Consider the following 20,401-nt stretch of genomic DNA (forward strand, 5'->3'; position numbering starts at 1 on the left):
GCTACAGCGGGAAGGTAAACGGCGTTTCCATGTGCTGCTCTGGTTCTCCAGAAGTGGCTTTGTCATGCTGGCCACATGACCCGGAAGCTGTACGCCGGCTCCCTTGGCCAATAATGCGAGATGAGCGCACAACCCCAGAGTCGGTCACGACTGGACCTAATGGTCAGGGGTCCCTTTACCTTTACCTTTACAGCTGATATTAAAACACATTTTCTCCAGGCACCTGCAGAATTATGGGCCTGCTATTGTTCTAACGCCAAAGGATGAGCTGAGTTAAGTTACGAACTTTTAAAATCCCCATCAAGCTGGAAACAGGTGAACCTCCCAGCCACAAAAAAAAGAAAATAGGGGGAACAGAGCGAGAGAAGATTTTGTCACTTGGGAGACTGTGATAATTGGGATGGAAATTTTGACCCAGTTCTCTGCCTCCGAGGGGAATCTCTGCATGTGAAAAGCGCCACCTCGCTCCCCTCTCTCTTTCCCTGTTGGGTGCGTGGCCCACTGGGGACCTATCCTTGCACAGGGGGGCAATTGGAAGAAATTCCCTGCAAGTTGCTATAATGTGGTCCTCTTATTTTTTGGCTGAGCACATGCACAAGAGACATCCGCTTCCACGCACACAGATTTGTGCGCACGCTCTGGGGCCGTTTTGATTCCCCTTCGGGAGTAAGGAAGAAAGGGTCCTTGGATCTTGGCGCTTGCAGGCGGGGAGAGAGCCTTTTGTCAAATTTGTCTCTGCAAGATCTGAGCTGCCTGTCAGTCTTTTGAACGCAGAGTTTTGCTTCGCCTCTGTGATCTCTTGTTTCTCCGTCTCCAGTGGGGAGGTGTTTAAACACCTCCCTGCTTTTAATTATCTGTCCCCTTTGGTGATTGAGTGAAAGGCTTGAACTGATCAAAGAGACAGATGGCAGTTGACCGATTTTAGAGACCCCCGATGCCATTCTACTTCACTGCCAGTGCAACTTGATGCCCCTTCGGCATTTGGGAAGGGGTACAGCTCAAGTGGCAGAACATCTGCTTTGCAGGTCCGATCTGGGTGAAAGGGCTGGGGAAAAGACTCCCTGTCTGAAATTCTGGAGAGCCATTGTCACTGTTCAGGGAGGGTTTTTTTTTAATGTCTATGGGGCTTTTTTGTGTTTTAACGTTTTGTTGGAAGCCTCCCAGAGTGGCTGGGGCAACCCATTCAGATGGGCAGCATATAATAATAATAATAATAATAATAATAATAATAATAATAATAATAAATTTTTATTTATACCCCGCCCTCCCCAGTCAAAAACCGGGCTCAGGGCGGCTGACACCAACAGAATTACAATAAAACATAAAAACAATTAATTAAAATACAGATTAAAATACAGTATCAAAATTTAAAGTGCAGCCTCATTTCAAGTAGTCCACAAATCCAAGCCATGAGGGAGGAAAACACAGGGGTCAGGCTGAGTCTAACCCAAAGGCCAGGCGGAACAGCTCTGTCTTGCAGGCCCTGCGGAAAGATGACAAATCCCACAGGGCCCTGGTCTCCTGGGAAAGAGCGTTCCACCAGGTTGGGGCCAGTACTGAAAAGGCCCTGGCTCTAGTAGAGGCCAATCTAGCCATCTTATTATGACTCGGGATCTCCAGAATATTATTGTTTGTGGACCTTAAGGTCCTCCACGGGGCATACCAGGAGAGGCGGTCCCGTAGGTACGAGGGTCCCAAGTCGCATAGGGCTTTAAAGGTCAAAACCAGCACCTTAAACCTGATCCTGTACTCCACTGGGAGCCAGTGCAGCTGGTAAAGCACTGGATGAATGTGATCCCGCGGCCGGGACCCTGTAAGGAGCCTCGCCGCGGCATTCTGCACCCGCTGGAGTTTCTGGGTCAGTTTTAAGGGCAGCCCCGCGTAGAGCGAGTTACAATAATCAAGCCTGGAGGTGACCGTCGCATGGATCACTGTGGCCAGATCGGGACGAGAGAGGTAAGGGACCAACTGCTTGATGCGGCGGAGATGGAAAAATGCCACCTTTGCTGTGGATGCAAACTGCGTCTCCATGGAAAGGGAGGCGTCAAAGCAACAACAACAACAACAACAACAACAACAATAATAATAACTGTAAGGGGGAGAGAGTATAGAGAACCTCCCCCTCTCATCAGGAGCAGTCCGTCCCTAAGCAGCCATGAAAAGTGCAGGGTCTGAAGGGGCTAGTCAGGAAACGGAGAGAGAGTGCCAGGTCTCTGACAGCATGGGAGAGCCCCTGCTCCACAGGCGGGAAGAGAGAGGGGCGGAAAGGACGGAGCGTAGACCCTTTCTCCCGGCACCGGAATTACGGAGGAGGAGAAAGGGGAGGAGATTCACTGTCCCGAGGCTATTATGTTGTCCGAAATCGCACAAAGGGGCAGTGCCGGATTCTGGATCGGAATGAACAGACATGTTTCCAACAACTCGTTACACTGTAAATAGAGTGCACCAATAAAGACTATTAAAAGACAAGCATGTGGAAGGTCATTACTCTGGAGTAGTCGCAACAACCCCTGACAATAACTTTTCTATCTTAAGCCGAGTTGTAATTTGAGAATTTTTAAATACTGTCCAGCACCATGCCTTGTCACTCTCTGTCACTCTCTGTATTTCACTCCTGTATATGTGGGTCCAGCTTGGTCCAAATATGCACACAAAACAAGATGGCAAGGGGGGACACACCCCTTCGGGTTGCTAGTGTTTTGGGGGGGCTGGGGTTCCTTTTGAATGGCAAGTCACCTCTGCAAGCAGAAAGCTTAGTGCAGGGGTCAGCAAACTTTTTCAGGGGGCCGGTCCACTGTCTCTCAGACCTTGTGGGGGGCAGACTATATTTTTTTGGGGGGGGGGAATGAACGAATTCCTATGCACCACAAATAACCCAGAGATGCATTTTAAATAAAAGGGCACAATCTACTCATGTAAAAACACGCTGATTCCAGGACCGTCCACAGGCCTGATTTAGAAGGCGATTGGGCCAGATCCGGCCCCTGGGCCTTAGTTTGCCTACCCATGGCTTTGTGCATCAGGAGAGGAAACTAGCGTCCCTAGCTCACTCCAAAGCACACTAATTTTTGTTTCCAGGGAGAAACCCCCCCCCAAATGCTCTCCCACCTGCAGTCCAAAGTATTTGAGCCCAGAGCTGCCTTGGATTCTGTACAGCAACCGCTTTGGCTGCCATACTCCAAAACATTGGCCTTCCAAGTGGGTGCAGGACCACAAATTCCAGCATTCATTAACCACTCTGGGGCAGGGAGAAACTTTGCCCCACCTGCGTCCTGGCGCATGACCTTGTTCACCCTGCTTGGTAGGTCTCTGTGCTCACCCTGAGCTCATTTTTTTATTTATTTTAGGTTTGCAAATTGGCAATGGTGCCCTTAGAAGATCAGACCTTGGGCATGTTCTTTAATTGGTGTAAGAGGGCTTGGGAAAGCAGCACCGAAAGCGGGATCATTTGATCCTCCCGGCATGTTGCTTTGTTAATTACAAGCTTATAGGTGAAGATGAGTCTTTGATGTATTGACAGCTTTCATCCGGGCGGGAGGAAAATTCCGATGAAGTTGAAGATGTGCACGGTTTTCCTAAGCGGATACAGGCAAAATGGTCTCCTTCACTTTTGACAGGAGAGGGTGTTTCTAAGGGTGGGAGAGGAAAGCAGAGATATCCTTGGATGGACTAATTTTCTATATATATATATATTTTAAAATTCCAAGACAGCAAGCAGAAAGAACAGATTGTAGTTAATTGCTGCTAAGCAGCCACGGTTCAGAGTAGCTCAGGAGGGAATGGGGAGCAGCACACAGGAGCTTATGGGCTGAGACGGACTCTGTCTTGACCTTGAAGGCAACATCTGAGGGCTTTGAAGAAAGAGAGAAAGAAGGCAGCCAGAGTTCTGGCTATCTTGGCTCTCCTTGGCAGAAACAGAACTCAAACTTGGGTTACCGTTTCTGCCATATTTTTTCATATATATATATATATATATATATATATATATATATATATATGTAAAATGGGGATGTGTGTTCGTCTCCAATGTTCAACGAAACCGCTTGACCGATTGCGTTCAAATTTTGACACAAAGTCAAATGTGACTATGAGAGCAAGTCCATACCGTTTTAAAAGACAGATGTCACACCTGGGCCAGGTAAAACCCCAAAACCACGTGTTGCAGAACTCACAAATCAGGTGAAAGTGCATGCTGGGAAAAGAACCAGGTTGCAAACCAGCGCCCTCTAGCGGCAGCTACACAGGTACTGCACCTACAAAACCTTCCCTCTCAACAGCACCTTGGCTCCCGTTTACATACTAGGCCGAAGCCTTTACAGACTAGGCCGAATGGAGGTACTGAGTCGCCTGGGTGGGGGTTGGGGGGAGGAGGGGCTGGGATGTAAAACAGGGGGACTCTGAAGGTGAGGGGAGTCTGAAGGGGGACTCTGAACCTCCATTTAACAGACTGAGCCACAGCAACACGTGGCAGGGCTAGCTAGTGCTTAATTAAATCTGAATGGAGGGAAGGGTGAAAGGAATAGCAGGTGACTTGGATGGCTAAGGGTAAGCTGGGACGTTGACCCAACAAGCGACACGCCCTACCCCCAGGACATAAAAACTTAAGGAGAGCCCTGCTGGATCAGGCCAGTGGCCCATCTGGTCCAGCATCCTGTTCTCACAGTGGCCAACCAGATGTCTCTTTGTAGATCAGAGATGGGGAAACCTGTGGCTCTCTGAACATTTTTGGGCTCCAGCTCCCATCGGCCATGCAACTAAGCACAGTCAATGGTCAGGGATGATGGGAACATCTGGAGGGCACACCCCAAGAAAATATGTGTACACAAGCTTTGGGGTATTGTTTAAAGCATCTGTTTTTGGCAAGCAACCGAGTTTAATTAACGTGGCACGTCAGTGATTGTGCAAAGCTCCCGGTTAACTAACCTGTGCAACAGAATCGTTTTATTAATGCGTCTGCCCAGGCAGGTCAAGGCAAAGTTTTGCTTTGTAAAAATAGTCTGCTGCCCGTCTTGTATTTTTTATTTTTATTATTATTATTCATTAGCGTGGCTGCCTTTTTATATTAACTGTTTTCGTGTGCTACAGAAATGATTGCTTTCTGTTTCTGTTTCTTTTTTTAAAATAAGAATTCTGTGGTTCTTTTGGATGAAATAACCATTACTCTGTTGTGATTTCCAGTTTATTTAGCTGCCCTAAAATTGGTGTTTAATCCCTGCGGAATCTCACTTTTCTTTTTTGTATTATATCTAATTGTGCAGGATTGATTGTATATGCTTGTGTGTGTTCATATATGCACACACACCGGGTACATATGTTTGCTGTTCTTGGAGCCTGTCTATTATTATTATTATTAATAATAATAATTTCAATTTATATAATGCCTCTCACTTGTAGGGCTGTTCACAACATAAAAATACAATAAAGCACAAAATGCATAATAAAAATAAGAACAAAAACAAACCAATAATCCTTCTTCTCACAACACATTTTAAAGGGTAAAGGTAAAGGGGCCCCTGACCATCAGGTCCAGTCGTGTCCGACTCTGGGGTTGTGGCGCTCATCTCGCTCTATAGGCCGAGGGAGACGGCGTTTGTCCACAGACAACTTCTAGGTCATGTGGCCAGCATGACAAAGCTGCTTCTTGCGAACCAGAGCAGCGCATGGAAACGCCATTTGCCTTCCCGCCAGAGCGGTACCTATTTATCTATTTGCACTTTGATGTGCTTTCGAACTGCTAGGTGGACAGGAGCTGGGACCGAGCAACGGGAGCTCACCCTGTTGCAGGGATTCGAACCACCAACTTTCTGATCAGCAAGCCCTAGACTGTGGTTTAACCCACAGCGCCACCTGGGTTTAAAAGGGTATCTGATGTTAATCAGCCAAAGGCCTGGTTGAAGAGGAACGTTTTTGCCTGGCACCTAACGGTATGCAATTAGACATGCGATATAAAATCTGATGGCAATATTCTACCTTGGCTGTCGGGAGGCATTGATGCCTCTGCATCTCAGTTGCTGGGAAGGAACTGCAGTTGGGGAAAGTTGCTTGTGGGCTTCCCATTGGGGGCATCTGGTTGGCCAACACAAGGACAAGATTACAGGTAGGTAGCCGTGTTGGTCTGAGTCGAAGCAAAATAAAAAAATTCCTTCAGTAGCACCTTAAAGACCAACTAAGTTTTTATTTAGGTATGAGCTTTCGTGTGCATGCACACTTCTTCAGATACACTTGAAACAGAAGAGTCAGACCCTTATGTATATACAGAGGGTGGTGGTGGGGTGTGGGAATGGGTGATGGGCTGATGGGAGTGGTAAACCTGTAGATGGCTGTTAACGACTGCTGATGACTGCAATTGGTCCTGCGGCAGAAAAGCAAGGGCTGAGGCGCTAAAGAAAGCTTGATCATGCATAATGAGATAAGAATCCAACGTCTTTGTTCATCCCAGGTGGCTCCATGGTTTTAAGCTTGGTAATGAGTTCCAATTCAGCAACTTCTCTTTCCAGTCTGTTCCTGAAATTTTTCTGTAATAAAACAGCTGCTTTGAGATCTTGTATAGAATGTCCTGGGAGATTGAAGTGTTCTCCTACTGGTTTCTCTGTCTTGTGGTTCCTGATGTCAGATTTATGTCCATTTAGCCCATCACCCATTCCCACCCCCCACCCCACCACCCTCTGTATATACATAAGGGTCTGACTCTTCTGTTTCAAGTGTATCTGAAGAAGTGTGCATGCACACGAAAGCTCATACCTAAATAAAAACTTAGTTGGTCTTTAAGGAGCTACTGAAGGAATTTTATTTTATTTTACAAGGACAGGATGTTGAACCAGATGCCCCCCCCCCTCTTGGCCTGATCCAACAGCTAGGCTCTCCTTATGTTCTCCCCCATAGCACCTCCTTGGATCGTGGCCATTTGGCAGGTTTCCCCTCCCCACTCTGGGCCTTCTTAACAAGAGAAGAAAACAAACCCAGCCACCTGCCAGCGCCAAAATTGGGCGATGGAAAGCAGCCACTTTGGGAGACTTGCTGCAGAAGACGCCACAGCCTGCGGCGCTCTTGTCTTCTTGCCACTTATTTCTAATTCCACGCATGTTAAGATGTCGCTTAGAGAAAGCAGGGGCACTTCCCCCCCCCCAGCCCCTCCTCGTCTGCCTGCATCCCTCAAAACAAGAGGCACACAGATGAAGCGATCGGGAGTGAGGAATGCTCGCAGGCATCAATCTGTTACTCCAACCCGCCCCCCCCCCCCAGGTTCCAGATGAAGAAAACTACTAAATATAGACACGTGGGACGTCCTCATTTTTGCCTTTTGCTTCTTCGACCTGTGTGCAAAAGGCAAAATCTGATGGTGCATCGTAGCCTCTCCTAAGCAATCCCAGTCAGAAATGCCCCTTCCCCCTCCTGGGGCCAAACAATCCCTCAGCAAGGACACGTTATTGGCGAAATGGGTCTTCTGGCCTTGTTTCAAAACTCGCCGCAGACCACTCTATCATATTACTTTTAAAAAGTAACTCGGTAATCAATTTGACTCCAGGGCTCGAGGCAAAGGGATAATGCTTAATGGCTCAAACCCAATCTATATTAATCAAAGCACTTTCCCCACCAAAGTCCGGCTTCCCGACTGAGGGTTGGCGAGCAACAAACAGCGGAGTGTGCGTTTGTGGGTGAGAGATGTGGTTAGCTTCTGAGCACGTGCAAAGTGTTTCCGTACAGCAGGAGTGGGGGGCTTTTTCAGCCTTAGGGCCACCTTCCCTTCTGGGCAACTTTTCGGGGTCCACATGTTGTGGGTGGATGGAGCCAGAGGCAAAAGTGGGCAGGGCAACAAATGCAAATTTCCCCTAGCCCACACACCACACACACACACACACACACACACACACACACACACACCTCCTCCGTCCTCCATAGAGACAAGCAAAAGACATTCTCTGAGTTCAAGGACATATTTCCACCCATGCAAAAACACTCATGGAAGGTGCAAAGCAGGACCAGTGAGGGGCGTGGCCTGGGGAGAAAGGGTGCGGCTTGTGGAGTGTCCCAAGGGCCAGCTAGAGTTTCCTCTGGCTCTGAGTTTCCTCATCCCTGTTGGTTACCTTATACTTTTGTACCCATGGTGACCAACTTTTACCATGTTGCAATTGCTGGGTGATTCTGAGCACCTGTGGGGTGGGGGGGCCGGGGCTGGAAATGTGAGTCATAGCAGAATTGGGCCCAGAGTAAGGCTGGAGTAAGGAAGCAGTATTCCCTCCCTCCCAATTACATTCTCTTTTTAGGGCTCTGTTTGTTTTCTCTGTCTCAAATTCCTTACCTCTCTTCCTCTTTTTGCTTTCTCTTTCTCTTTCTATCCCCAATCCTCTCTCTCTCTATCACCCCTTTGCGGCAACAGAGAACAAGTTGCACAACCCTACTCTGGAATTACCTGATAAGAAGAGAATCTAATCTGGGTTTGTTTTAACTCATTACAGCTAGAGAAAACCACGGTTCTCTGAGTCCAGACGAAACAGGGAACAGTGGTTGTTTTGAAAGTGGAAGCTTTTGATCTCTTCCTTTTATGGAAGGCTCATTTATCTAGCTAGAAACCACTGTTTATCAGTGACCGCTACCTCGCCATTGTGAGGCATAATTTGCGTGCAATTGCATTTAGAGCTTGTCGCAATCTAGTCCAACTCCATCCTGACTGCCTTGTGCGCTAACGACAGCCCCCTCCCCCAAATCCACCATCTCTTTCCCCCTCCACCTCAGCTGCTGTGCAGATGGTCCCATTTGCATCTGTCGAGGTTTTAATTATCATTCAAATTAAATTAAATTTGAAAAGGCAGTGAGCTGTTAATGGCGGAGCAAGGTGCACACTTGATGCAGGCCACTTCCCCCCCTTGTCCCCCCCTGCCAGTCTTCAAAAAAATGGTGGGGAATGTTTCAGCTATGAGCCCTCCCCCCAACCAGCTGATGTGTCATGCAATGTTGGTTGGTGTGGCTTTGTGAATATGTAATAAATGAGTCACGCATGATATTAGTGTGGCATCTGTTATGGTCCCAGACCAGGACTCCTCTGAGTTAAGAGTCCACCAGCAATTGTACCATTGAGGAAGGGATAAGTTCACACCCTGGTCAATTCTGGGGTTAGTCTCTGGACACCAGAGTCCACTTTCCCTCCACCCTGAGACAATGCTGCCTTCAGACACTGATGGCAGGTCAATGCCCCCCTTGGGGTTGCAAAAGATCCCTGAGAAGAGGTCCCTGCAGTTAGACACCCCATTCTCTTGAAGGAGTTAGCAGCTGTGGGGAAAGGCAACACGTCCCTTTAGCTGGTCAGGAGGGAACTCCAGTGACTATCCAACGCCTGCTAAACTTCAGCTAGTGGTTGCAGGCTGTTGCTAAGACAACATGGATGCTTGGTCTCAGCGGCAGGAGTGCTGTCCATGGTCCTGAACCTAAACTTGGCTCTCCTACCCAGGTCCTTCCCATTGTGCTTACTAGAAACCTTTGAACTTCCCTTCCTTGGGCCATTCATGGGCATCCACAGGATGTTTTTTTGGGGGGGAGGAGAAGCATAATGCTGAACCAATAGTTCTCAAACTGCAAGGCAGGTCTCCCCCATGCGAAGACAGCTGGAAGGGAAGGGGTGAAGTTCCAGTGCAGAATGATTCCCCGTTTGCCATGATGATCGGTCGTAGCTTTTGTATTAATGGGTAAAATAGCCTTTGCTTTCCTCCCCCCTCTTTATTTGATTGACTAACGTATGGACAGGCAGGCGAGTCGTGTCTGCTTGTGGACTAGTAACTTTCATTTTGCAAGGCCGTGACGACGTGCATTTACCCAACATCAGCACAAAACACAGAGGTCTGTATGTGGGTCGATTTTTGAACCCTCTGCAACCTTGGCCTCTTTGTGAGTGAACTGGCCTTCTGTGTCACTAGTAAAAGGGGCAGCGGGCAGGGAGGGGGGGGGGGTAGAGAGAGAGAGGCAGGCCTGTACTCAGCACTGGAGAATTTAATTTCCACTGTGCCGAAATAGAAAGCGATTGCCCTCCTGCCCCACCTAACAAAGCAGAAAATCACACTCCTCTCCCTCAGTTTCCCATAAGCTGGAGAAAACGGCTTTCTGACAACCATGGAGTTGTGAGCTTAGATAACAGGATGGCGGTGGTGTCTGGAGACAGAGAGCGATCCGCTGGGTCTTGTAAGACAATCAAACCAATTAGAAAGCAGAGGATTCCAGGGGAAATTATTGGGGGATTCTCTCTCCTCTGAGACACCTCCCCTTTTGCACTGTCCTTTTTATTGTTAGACATTCGCTTTTCTTACACCTGTGGTTTAACTCCTTTCACCACCATAAATAAGTAAATCTAGGCCAGGGATCACCAACAGAGTGCCCTCCAGATGTTGCTGGACTCCCCATCAGCGTGGCCAGAGGTCAGGGAGTAATGGGGAGATACCACATTGCCTACACATGCATACACCCCAATCTAATGTAAACCAAGACTTTTTGCAGGGAGTGTGTCTGTCGGCTGCGGATGTGGGTGGAAATGAATTTAAGGGGCTGATGGTCTCCCATACGCAGCCTGTTCACCCCCACTCTCCCTCCTCCAGGCAGACTGCCAGTCCCTTACTGGAGGGTTTTAGCAGCAAAACAAACTGTTTTGGAACCTTAGTTTTGCCTGTGCTGCAGACATGGAGACAACTAGATTTGTCTTGTTGGTTTGCTTCTGCAAATTCCACTGGACTTCCAAAATTCCAGCTGGAAAACATTGAGCAAAGAAATGTGCTGGAGGATGAGAAGCTTCCCTCCGTGGGGAGTTCTAGTGTGAAGCTGAATGTTGGGAGACCTGGGACAGAAGAAAGAAAGGACTTCACGCAGCACAAACTGTGGAACTCTCTCCCACAAGAGGCAGTGATGGCCACCAACTTGGATGGCTTTAAAAGAGGATTGGGCAAATTCACAGAGAAGGAGGCTATCAGTGCTCTCAACCTTTGAAATGTGCCCGCTGGTTCCGAAAAGTTGGCAACGCCTGTACTAGAATTTTGGGATGGGGTGTGTGGTGCCCAGTGAAATTATTTGGCAGTAGTTTTTAGAGTTGACCCAAAGAAAGGTCTCCTTTTTGCCAATTCACTGCAGTTGATGGCCTCTGGCTTAGATTCCTTCCTTTTCTTTTTGAAGTGAAGGGTGCTAGTCAAATTCATGGTCTGTTGATGGGTGAGTTTTAAAAAGCTGAACTTCCATGTTCTGGAGCAGTCTACCACTGCTGGGGACTAGAGCCTGGATTTCTTGTGGCTGGGGAAGATCCGGCGGGGCTCCTCTTATGCAAGGAAATGGAATGTTGTACATGGTAGACCTTAGGGTCCCCTTTCCTGCTGTCAGGTTGTGGTAAAGTTCGGGGGGTTACTGTTCTTGCAGTCATTGTGTGTTATGAACTCAATCAGAAAGAAAGAAAGAACTGGAAAGATGGCAGAGAGAGAGAGACACATTTGGCTCGTTTATTTTTCCAAAAGCATTTATTGATCAAAGTCAAGATGCACCCTTCACTTTTTAAATAAATAATTTTGCTCCCCCCTCCAAGGAAGCAACACAAGATCTGCAAGGTCTTTGCAAAAGCAGCAAAGTAGGCTTTGCCAACCCAGTGTCCTCTGGGTCGCGTCACCCAATGGGAGTTGTGTGAAGGGTGCTTGGGGAGATGTGCCCCATGGAGACCCCCACCTGGGCAGCCTGTTCAGTAGTACGTCTCCTTCTCTACCCAACCCCCTGGGTTCTGACGGATGAGGTACTTCCGGATTTCGTCATAGATGAAGATCAGGACGCTGAAGGGCAATGCGCAGAACCACCAGCTGACCCGCAACGGGAACATCCTCAGTGCCACATCCATCCCGGGGCAGTATGACAGGAAGACGGCCAAGGTGGTCTCTTCCACGAGGCCAAAGATGAGGATCCTGTTCCGCATGCCCTGCTGGAAGAGGGAGAGCTTGCGTGTCTTGCAGATGATGAGGTCGGCCCACTGCACCACCACGATGCTGGCGAAGAAGGCAGTGTGGCAGGTGAACTCCACGACCTTTCGCTGTTTGTACGTCCACTCCTGCCCGTAGCTGTCTTCCAGGTCGTTCTTGGTCTTGTCGTCCCATTGCAGGCGGATGCCCAGCAAGGTGAGAGGGAGGAAGCCATTCTCTGCCATGATCACAAAGTAGGAGTAGAAGCCGGCGAGGGCCTGCATCATTCCAATCTGCCCGTACGCCATGCTGATGAGGCGCTGGTTCACCAGCTTGTCCTTCTTCGGGTTCCGCGGCATCCTCTTCATGATGTCGCTCTCAGGGCCCTCGTAGGCCAGGGAGATGGCTGGGACCATGTCCGTGCCGAGGTCGATGCACAGAATGGTGATGGTCCCCAGAGGGAGAGGAATGTTGAGGAGGATGAACATCAGGAAGGGGGAGATCTCGGGGATGTTGCTGGTCAGGGTGTAGGCGATCGACTTCTTCAGGTTGTCAAAGATCAGGCGGCCTTCTTCCACACCCGTCACGATGGAGGCGAAGTTGTCGTCGAGGAGGATCATGTCCGCGGCCTGCTTGGAGACGTCGGAGCCGGCGATGCCCATGGCAATGCCGATGTCGGCCTTCTTCAAGGCAGGCGAGTCATTCACCCCATCGCCCGTTACGGCCACGATGGCCCCCTGCCTCTGGCACCCTTCCACGATGATCAGCTTCTGCTGCGGGGAGGTCCGGGCGAAGACGATCTCGGTGTGGTTCCTGAGTATGTTGTCCAGGTCCTCAGAGGACATGTCCTTGAGGTCGGAGCCGTGGATGACGCAGGCTTTTGCATCCCTTGGGTTGACTTCGCTGACCGGGATGTTGAGCCGTGCGGCTATGTCCTCCACTGTCTCACTTGTCTCGGAGATGATGCCCACGCCCCTGGCAATGGCCTTGGCTGTGATTGGGTGGTCTCCGGTCACCATGATCACCTTGATGCCGGCACTCCGGCACTTCCCTACGGCATCTGGCACAGCGGCACGGGGCGGGTCAATCATGGAGATGAGCCCCACGAAGCAGAGCTGCTTGATGGGAAAGTTGACCTTCTCTATATCAAACTTGAAATTCCTGGGGAACTGGCGCTCGGGGAGGTAGCAGTGACAGAAGCCCAGCACTCTCTCACCCAGCCCGCCCAGGTCATCGTAGGCTTTCTGGAACTCCTCTTGCATCTTCTTGTCCATCTTCACCTCCTTCCCTTGGATCAGAATGGTGGAGCAGCAGTCCAGGACCCTTTCGGGAGCTCCCTTCATCACCAGGATGTGGCCCTTGGGCTTGTCTTCAGCTTCATGGATGGACAGCTGGTATTTGTTTGTGGAGTTGAAGGGGATCTCCACCACTTTGGGATTCTTCTCCCGCATCTTTGACACGGGCCCAGCGGACAACTCTATGCATTTCAGGAGTGCAGACTCGGAAGCATCCCCAGTCGTCTCCCTCTTGGTGATGGGGACTGCCTCCTGACCAATTTTGAAGTCTGCTCTGTTGCACAGGGCCGCGATACGAGCCAGGGCTGTCCATGTTGGAGAGCGCTTGTTTAACATGGCCCCGGCCTGCTCCTCGGTGGTGTCCGCATCGTGGATCTGGTTGTCCATCCACATGTGGGAGACGGTCATGCGGTTCTGGGTCAGGGTGCCCGTCTTGTCCGAGCAGATGGTGGAGGTGGAGCCCAGTGTCTCCACTGCCTCCAGGTTCTTCACAAGGCAGTTCTTGCGGGCCATGCGCTTGGCGGTCAGGGTGAGGCACACTGTGACTGTGGCCAGCAGCCCTTCAGGCACGTTGGCCACAATGATGCCGATCAGGAAGATGACGGCATGCAGCCAGGTGTATCCGAGGACGATGGAGAGGGCAAAGAAGGTCACACCCAGGAAGACGGCCACACCCGTGATGATGTGGATGAAATGGGCTATTTCCTTGGCAATGGGGGTGGGGCCTTCCTCCAGGCCGGAAGCCAGGGAAGCGATGCGGCCCATCACCGTGCGGTCCCCCGTCAGGATGACAACACCACGGGCCGTGCCTTCCACACAGTTGGTGGAGAAGAAGCAGAGGTTGCGAGTCTCCAGCGGGTTGTCATTGGTGAAGTCTGGGGAGCGGCTCTGCGGTTCTGACTCGCCCGTCAGGGAGGAGTTGTCCACCTTGCAGCTGCTGGCGGAGATGATTCGCAAATCGGCGGGGATCCGGTCTCCGCCTTTGATCTCCACCAGGTCCCCCGTCACCACTTCCTCAGCAGATATCTGCATCTTCTCCCCGTTGCGGATCACGAGGGCCTGCTGGGGCACCATGTGCTTGAAGGATTCCATGATCTTGGAGCTCTTGGCCTCCTGGTAGTAGGAGAAGCAGCCCGTCACAATGACCACGGCCGTCAGCACGATTCCCAGGTAGAGGTTGTCCATGAGCGGCTGGGGCTCCATCATGACCTGGATGGTGTAGGCGAAGAAGCAGAGAAAGGACCCGAGCCACAGCAGCATGGAGAAGCCACCAAACAGCTGCCTGCAGAACTTCACCCACTCTGGGGTGGTGGGCGGAGGCGTCAAGGTATTTGGCCCATCCCGAGCAAGGATCTCCGCGGCCTGGGCGCTGGTCAAACCCTTGTTGAGGTCCACCCCATACTTTCTGCTGATTTCCTCTGGGGTCAACTGGTGGTCATTGACTTCCACTTCCTTTTTCAGGTCTTCCAGCTTACGATTCTTGCCCTTTGGCTTCCCCATGACAGGTGCGGGACACTCCTCTTCTCACCCGTCCCTCAAGCTCTCACTCTCGGTATTGTGTGGCACTGCTCTGGCGGGGCAGGGGTTAAGGGAAGGAAGGGGGAACGGGCAGCTTGGGGGAAGGAGGGGACCCAGATCCCCAGGAGCTCCCCCTCCCAGGAGCTCCACCCCTCCAGTAGTACAGCCAAGAGAAAGGATGTGAACAGCAGGCAAAGGGTTGGCCCCAAGGCTACCTGTTAAAGGCACAGCCCTACCCACCTTTCCAACAGAGGGAGAAAAGGAGAACCGATGCCACACACCCTAGCCACCAACCAACAAAGCTTCTGTGTCCTAGCATCCATGGCCCCGCCCCTTGTGACCAAGGACACACCCACTCCCCTGGCATTGTTACATCATGCAAGTCCCAGCTCTTAGCAACTGGGAACCTACCCCTGTCAATTGTGATGTCACACTGGCCTAGCAACAAGCGAAGGTCCTGTTGTTTAATAGCAACCCAGGCCCTCCTGTATCTGTTGCTGCTATAAGGCCCAGCCCACAAAGATGGCGTCAGTGCCCAGTGGCATCTCCAGGCACGGCTGGGATAAACCCCTTGTCTGAAGCCCTGGAGAGCTGCTGCCAGCCAGTGTAGGTAGTACTGAGCTGAATGAACATCAATGATCTAACTTGGCAGAAGCCGGTTTCCTAAGTTCCTATTTAAACCAGCCCTTCATTCAAAACCATGAGGACTGAAATCATAGAATCATGGGGAATCATAGAATTGTAGAACCTCTGCTTTAAAATCTCCAAAGATGGAGTGTCCGTCATCTCCTGAAGGAGGAGTCTGTTCCACAGTCGAAGGGCTCTTACTATCAGAAAGTTATTCCTGATATTCATTCGGAATCTGCTTTCTTGCAACTTGAAGCCATTGGTTCCTACCCCCCCCCCCAAAGAACAGGAGAAAACAAGCTTTATTTTTAGGGGCTTAGCAGTAGAACACCTGCTTCGCATGCAGAAGGTCCCTGGTAGAATCCCACGTGTCTCTAGGTACAGCTGGGGGAAATCCAGAGAACTGCTGCCGGCCAGAGTATACAGTATTGAGCGAGGTGGATCCAGTGGTCTGACTTGGGAACAGGCTTTTTGGGCTTCTATTCTTGGCCACCTTTACTAAACCCAGAAGCAACCAGCTATGCTTCAGAAATCAACATCTCGGCATGGGAGACTCTCCCACACCGTCCCTTTGATTGTCTTTCCCTTAAAAAAACACACAACCCCCCCCTTATTTTGTTCCTTCCCTCTTCGAAGCGAACAGCCCCCCAAAGAATGAAGCATTCATTCCCTGACAGCGCCAGGACCCCTAAATAAACCCCCCTGCCCCCCTGGCCATTCATCCCTCCCCGACTCAATTAAAATTCAGCCTTCGCGCTGTGATATGCGATGCAGCCTGAGCCCCCAGCAACCCTTCTCTCTCTCCCCCTTCTGCTTCCCTCTGCTGCCAGGCTGTTTGGGGATGCAGCGAACGTTGGGGCTGGTGAATGAGTGTGTCAGGTGGGTCAAGAGGCGAGACGGACGCCCCGTCCTGCAGAGCCAAGCGCTTATTGTGTGGTCGCCGCTGGGCTTTCTCTTGCCGTGTGAAAAAAACGTGTCGTCGTGCCATGGCAACCACAGAAGAAGAACAGCCACAGAGGGGGGCGCGCCTCTCCTGTCCAAAATAAGACCTCTTCCAGCTTTTGTCTTTTAAAAAGAACACTTTCCTCCTCCTCCTCCTCCTCCTCCTCCTCCTCCTCCTCCTCCTCCTCCTCCTCCTCCTTTTTAATGTTTCAAACTTCTGTCTCACCACCACCACCAGGGGAAATGATGCCCAAAAAAATTATATTGGGAAGGGTGTTTTGAAAAAGGATTTGGTGGCAAATAGGACCTGCATGTTGCTGTTTATAAGGGTTCACAGCTCCAAAAAGCTGGCCTGTTTTTGGCTCTCAAATAGTAATCGGTTTTCAACACCCTCCCTTTTGATAGGTGGTTGCTTCTGGTAGAAATAAGTGAAAAAATTAGGGAGGGGGGAAGAATGGCATTATTATCCATCATTCTCATTCCATTTACATCTTACCTCTCCTCCATGGAGCTCAAAGTGGCATATGTGGTTCTCCCCTTTTTCGTTTCACCCTCACAACAGCCCTGCAAGGTAGTTCAGGCTGTGACTGGCTCATAGTCACCCAGGGAGCTTCAAAGCTTGAGTCAGGATTAGAAAGGGGTTAAAGTGAGGTTATAAGTCCCTTAGCCTGTTCAAACAGCTCCCTCACAAGCTCAGAGTAGAGGTGGCCCTGCTCAGACCCAGGTTCAAAATGCTGCCCTCCAGATCTCTCTGCCTGGCCCTCTGGATTCTTCTCGGGCCACATTCTGCACCCTCCGTGGAGTGCTTTTTCCTGCATGGAAATGTGCCATTGAACGGTGGCACATGCTTCATGCTTGCCTGGGTGGAAGCTCTCTCTCTCTCTCTCTCTCTCTCTCTCTCTCTCTCTCTCTCTCTCTCTCTCTCTCTGTGTGTGTGTGTGTGTGTGTGTAAACTGCCATCTTTTGCATGCAAAGGTAGAAATGGGGCCCTGCCCACAACGGGCATTTGGCCTCCAGAAGGTTGCCGCTGATGCAGTGGGGCCCATGAGCTCACAAAATGTTCCCTACCCCTCTCGCAGAGCTCTCTTGTTCAGTTGGTGAACCTTTTAAGGGGGTTCCAATCCGGGTGTCGGTGGGTGTGGAGAAACAGATTCTATAAGCATAGAGATGAAAGGCATAACCTACCCAGAAAAAACAAACTTCTGTTTAGCTGTTTCCCCCAAAGGACAGGAAGAATCGGTTGGCAATTAACGGGGTCAGTAACTCGCTTGAGGAATGCTATTTTTTATTAGCTAACCCTCATTTTTCAAGCATCCCACAAACCCCCCCACTTTCCTTGTTTAGCAAGTTGAAAATCGCCTCCAAATGTTTGCTTAAGCACCACAGTCTATTCTAGGCAATCCAGGAGCTGTCCGTGGTGTTGAATGAAGGCTTTTCACGCAGCTCCCTTGATTTAGAATCAGAGATTTTGTAGGGACCTCTCTAGAATAATGTAGCTTTATCCCCTGCAATGCAGGAATCTCAACTAAAGCCTCTATGACAGGTGGCCATCCAACCTCTGCTTAAAAACCTGTATGGAATGAGAGTCCGCAACCTCCCCAGGGAGTCCGTTCCACTGTAGAACAGCTCTTACTGTCAGAAAGTTCTTCCTAATGTTTAGCCGGAATCTCCTTTCTTGTAACTTGAAGCCATTGGTTTGGGTCCTACCTACCCCAGAGCAGGAGAAAAAAAGCTTGTTCCATCTTCCACGCAGCAGCGCTTTAGATATTGGAAGATAACTAACATACCTCTCTGCTCACTCTTTTCCAAGCTGGGAATGTACCCAGTTCCCTCAATGTTTAGTTTCCAGGCCCTTTATCATCTTGGTTGCCCTCCTCTGCACGTGTTCCAGCTTGTAAACTTGGGGCAGTGTTCGAAACTGTCGAAGCCCAGATGAAAATGGGATTTCAGGTTGCTTCTGGATCAAGCCAAAGGGGGCACACCTGTCCTCACAATGGCCAATTAGACGCCCCAATGGGAAACCCCAAAGGAGAACCTGAATGACAGCAACTCTCCCCAGTTCGCTAGCAGCTGGCATTCGGAGGCATCCCACTGCAGTTTTATGGGTTGTAAGTCATCACGACTAGTGATGTGTGGTGAGAATATTCTCCGGAGAATATTCTCAAGAATTTAACATCACTAATCACGACCCCCTTGAATTGAGCCTTGGCAGTCATAGCAAGCCAGCACAGGGTTCGGATCTATACTTGAGTAGGCCTCTTGAAATTAACATACATTACAGTCCTAGGCACCTTAATTTCATTGAGTCTTCTCTTGAGTAGAATGTAGCTGCCAACAAGCACAGAACTTTAGATGATGGTGTGGATGAATTAGGAAACATTTTCTTAACCAGATTCCATTATTTCTTAGAAATACCACAGACTCCTTGTCATTCAAACAATGTTCAGGAGCGGTAAGGATTTCTTTAAAGAACAACAGAGGATTTTTATCATCTGCTTAGAGGCATTCAAAAGCCTAAATCAGCAGAATAATAAGCCAAGCAGATGTGATGGCGATATCTTGCTAAGGACCGTTAGAAAAATCTTTCTTGGAAATGAAAGAGCTTGAAAGAACAATAGTCTGCTGCTGCCGATCTAACGTGTGCTTGAGAACCCATTTAATATTTTTTCATTAAAGATCTCCCAGCTCACCTTTGAACGAGTCTTTGGCAAAAAGTAAAAAAAGGGAAAAGGATAAATGTTTCCTGCCTGGAGATCCATGACTGGCTCATTGTATAAAACAAAGCGAATAATAACTCTGTCCTTGAGATCAACTTCTTCTTTCAGAGATAAGGTGGTGATTAATTGAAATTTTGTTCCCATCAGAGGTGGTTCTCTCTCTCTGTGTGTGTGTAAATAAATGGTTGAGGCTCCCAGCCTTCTGTGGCATCTTGCCGTAAATATTTCTCCTCTGGTGATGAAAAAGAATCTGTTCCTGGCTGTTTGAAGGTGAAGATAACCTGATGGCCCTTTAAGGCAGGGCTGTGGAACCACCAAGGGCCACATTGACTTGTGCAGAACCTTCCAGGGGCCATAGGAGGAGCACCCTGCTTGTGGGCTTCCCAGTGGCACCGGAATGGCTGCTGTAGAAAGCTGGATGGTGGATTCGCTCGGGGATGGGGAAGCGGTGGCCCTGGTGGACTACAACTCCCATCATCCCTGACATTGGGCAATGCTGGCTGATGGGAAGTATAGTCCAAGCATATCAGGAGGGCCACATATTCCCTATTTCTGGACTGGATAGAGCTTGGGTCTGATTCAATAGGGTTCTTGCTGCGCCCTTATTTTTTATAGTCCTATATAACCATGATTGCCAAGATCCTCCTTGTTTTAGTTGAAGGCGCACTGCCTCAAGTTCATCCCTCAAGGAATGCAAACGATGTTAAAAGGGCAAATTGGCTTGGTGGAAGAAAAGCATCTTAATAAAAGTGACTGATTCTCCCCACCTGCCCCCAACCCCCTGCCCGCTGTTGAGAAGATGTATGAACCCATCTTGCTGAACTCATTAAATCCTTCCCCTCGGGTGGGAGGCGGTTGACCCCCTCTCAGAACAATTCAAAACAAGAGGCTTGGTGATGGGCGAGACTTCACTTGGTAAAAGGCCAATGCCATATATCACCGGGGGGGGGGGGCTGAGCAACAGAGCCAGCAAGATTGTAGTTTCGTGAAGCTTTGACGCAGCCTTGGCACAAGCGAGCTTTGAACCCAGGACCTTGGCTTCATAGCCAGGAATACCACATGCATTTAGAGCAGGGGTTGCCAGGTCCTGATGGGAATGGATCAGGCCGAAGGCCTTTTTAGACCAGTGCCATGTTCATACAGTGACCAACCAGAAGAAGCCCCATTGGGAAACCCACAAGCAGACTCTGAACACAGCAGCACTCTCTCTACCGGAGATTCCCAGCAACTATTCAGACTCAGGAGCTAGGCAGCTTTTATAGAACCAGGTGGAACCCTACCAGGCCTTTTATTGTCACTTGATCTCCGCTGAGTTGGAAGCCGCAATCCTGCCATTCCTAGTGGGGGTGCAACGGAGTGCTAGTCCTTCTCCCCACAAGCCTCCAATCTGGTT

The 20,401-nt window shown here is 49.8% G+C and overlaps 1 protein-coding gene and 1 pseudogene across 2 annotated transcripts in view; one reads left to right on the top strand and one right to left on the bottom strand.

Annotated features, from left to right (window-relative positions):
* Positions 1–20,401, top strand: part of LHFPL7 (LHFPL tetraspan subfamily member 7) — a 63,991-nt gene that overhangs the window by 36,131 nt on the left and 7,459 nt on the right. The window lies entirely within an intron of this gene.
* LOC118097087 (sodium/potassium-transporting ATPase subunit alpha-2 pseudogene) lies at positions 11,480–14,773 on the bottom strand (annotated as a pseudogene). Its single transcript, XR_015947040.1, has one exon. The product of XR_015947040.1 is annotated as a sodium/potassium-transporting ATPase subunit alpha-2 pseudogene (transcript).

This window comes from Zootoca vivipara, chromosome 14 (genome assembly GCF_965207765.1).
Source record: "Zootoca vivipara chromosome 14, rZooViv2.hap1.1, whole genome shotgun sequence".
NCBI lineage: Eukaryota > Metazoa > Chordata > Lepidosauria > Squamata > Lacertidae > Zootoca > Zootoca vivipara.